Below are 2730 nucleotides of genomic sequence, written 5' to 3'. Positions count from 1 at the left end.
CGATTCCAACTGATAGCTACCCAACAGGACAGAGTAGAACTGCCTCATAGAGTTTCCAAGGCTGTAAATCTTTACGGAAACAGACTGGTGAATTCGAACAGCCGACCTTTTGTTAGCAGCTAAGCGCTTAACCACTGCGTCACCAGGGCAAACTCCTTTCTTCCTATAATAGCATCATCTTAAATAATTTCATGCCCAGTTTATTACACGCTAAGATCTAAAATTAAAAATTAAATCTGGGAAACCTTCCAGCAGCAACATTTGTTCATAAATCCATGATCAGAGTAGAGCAGATAGATTTCTGTTGCTCATAAATATTGCCTGAGAATTTTTCTCTTCCAAAATTATCATATTATCTTTACTCTTCTCCTGTGTGAAGCTGTTCTTTTACAATAAACACAATGGAATTGTATTGTAATAATACATATATACATACGTACATGGAGGGAATTTCATCTGATAAATTACAAGAACTAGTTATTTCAGATGGAAAAAAAATAAATATGGGTGTGAAAAAGACAAAAACAGCAGGCTTCGTGGCCATTCACCTTCAGTTGAATGTGTTTTTCTCCATTGAAAGCAAGGAAGATTGAATAAGGATGTGCTCTTTAAAAGCATATTTTTTCCCTTCTTCTCCTGATTTTTTCATGATAGCCTGACTTCTGGGTCAACATTGAAATAGGGAAATAATATTTCAGTAAATATAGTTCCTATTTTGCCAGTTTGGTCCTGTGCAGCAAGATAAAACAGGATATCAACAAAGATTGTTCTAGAAGTATGGCCTTAGGGGCCCTAGACTTTTCAGAAAGCCTCCTGCCTCCACACCCAAATGTAAATTTTGACTTACCCAGAAATGCTTCCATGCGTAAATGCAGCTTTGCTCCTGTGTCATAGTCCACCTCTGCTAAGTAATGCTGAGTTAATGTCTTAGGTTAGGTTCTCCTTGAAAGCGGAGCCTGAGACAAAGATTCAAGTGCTAGTGGCATATTTGGGAGGAAATAGGAAGCAGGAGTGAGCAAGTAAGGATAATGAGACAGCAAAGGGTGAGGAAAAGCCAATATAACCGTGTGTTATCAAGGTCATTGCGGTGGTCAGTGGGGGCTCAGTTCAGCTGGGAGATGTGAGCGGAGGGACAAGTGATAATTCTCTGTACTTCTGGTTAGTGCTTGTGCAGGCCAGGGCCCTGTGGCAGAAAGCCTAAAAGATATGCCCATTCCTGATTCAATAAGTGTTCAGTGCCTGCTAATTTCTGGGCACAGTGCTCAGCACTGAAGACTCAGTGTTGAATTAGATAGATGTGGCTTTTGTCCTCGAAGGACTTGCAGTCTTGTGAAGTAGCACGTGGCAAGGCTCATAGGCAAGAAAGTGAATGGAGCAGGTAGGGACCTGAAGATAGTTCAGTCTGGGTGGAGCATAGAAGGTGAGGGGGCAAGGAGTCTTATAAATAAGACTAGACAGGTAAGCAGAGGTCAGGTGACAGAACACCCTTGTAAATAACACTAAGAGCTTGGACTTCATCTTGCAGGCAGTAGTGTTTTCACATGAGGTCACCATTAATCAGAATTGACTGAACAGCAACCAATAACAACTAACACCAAGTTTTTTTGTTTTCATCTTTATTTCATATGTTAGGAAATGGATCTTAGAAAGGTCAAGCACATCGCCCAAGGTCACAGTTATAAGTAGTGGAGCTGGGGTACAAACCCTCTTCTTTTTGACACCAAAGTCCTGTCTTTACCCCTTCACCACCCTACCTTCCAGGTTCCAATTCTACATGAGTGTCGTTCTGTATTATTCTGAAAAATATGCAACATTTCATGAATTTGCACATCATCCTTGTGCAGGTGCCTTCTAATCTTCTCTGTATAGTTCCAATTTTAGTATACGTGCTGCCGAAGCGAGCATGACACCAAGTGTTTTTAAACAAAGTGGCGTAATCATATTTGTATCTTAGAAAGAAGTAAGCATTGAGTAGGGGGAGGGGGAAAACTAGAGGTAGGAGGATCTTGCAGCAATGCAGGTGAGAAATGAAAGTGGCTTGAACTAGTCTTCTGGTAATGGTGATGGATGGGAGGATATTTAGTGAGCAGCGAGCAGCAAGTGAGCCCTGTGACACTTGTTAGGGGTGAGCTTGGAAGAGGACAACACTGCAGGCCCCCATTTACAGACCATCTGCTAGTGACTGGTGTGGGGGGCCCTCAGCAAAGGTGCTCCTGGAAGAGGCCTGAAAAGATTTTCACACACCATGCAAAGCTCCACTTAAGTTGCTGTGTGTATCACTATATGACAGTGTCTAAAACAATAGCCAACATGTCATAGGTGCTCAACAAATATGTGTTGATTGAATGGCAACTTACACGTACCCTTGTGATCTGCTCTGATATCTCCTTCTTCAGTTCTTACCTTCCTTCCTTCCTGCCTTCCTTCCTTCTTGCCTGCCTGCCTTCCTGTCTCCCTTTATCCCTCCCTTCCTTCTTCCTCCCTCCCTTCCTTCCTTTCTTCTTTCCTTCATTCCAGTAATTCTAGAGCCCTCCAAATAGAGCAGACAACCTTTGTGCTTGGCATCATTCAATTGGGGGCTCTCTAGATCTGATTTAAGCATCGTCTTTATGCTACGGTAGCTAACGGTTGCCTGGTTCTACAGCCCTTGGTGGTCCCACCTAAATACTAGGGATGCATTTTGCAGTGTTTATAGCAAGGTCATCAGTGCCAGAGGCTGGACAAGAGCCA

General features: G+C 42.6%; 1 non-coding gene across 1 annotated transcript; it reads right to left on the bottom strand.

Annotated features, from left to right (window-relative positions):
- Positions 1 to 1799: 1799 nt before the first annotated feature.
- LOC111822383 (U6 spliceosomal RNA) lies at positions 1800 to 1905 on the bottom strand. The gene has a single exon (XR_002825649.1). It is a non-coding gene; the product is annotated as a U6 spliceosomal RNA (small nuclear RNA).
- Positions 1906 to 2730: the final 825 nt, after the last annotated feature.

Source organism: Trichechus manatus, unplaced genomic scaffold (genome assembly GCF_000243295.1).
Source record: "Trichechus manatus latirostris isolate Lorelei unplaced genomic scaffold, TriManLat1.0 scaffold00168, whole genome shotgun sequence".
NCBI lineage: Eukaryota > Metazoa > Chordata > Mammalia > Sirenia > Trichechidae > Trichechus > Trichechus manatus.
Note: the sequence above shows the minus strand (reverse complement) of the source record. Positions and strands in the feature narration are given on the sequence as shown.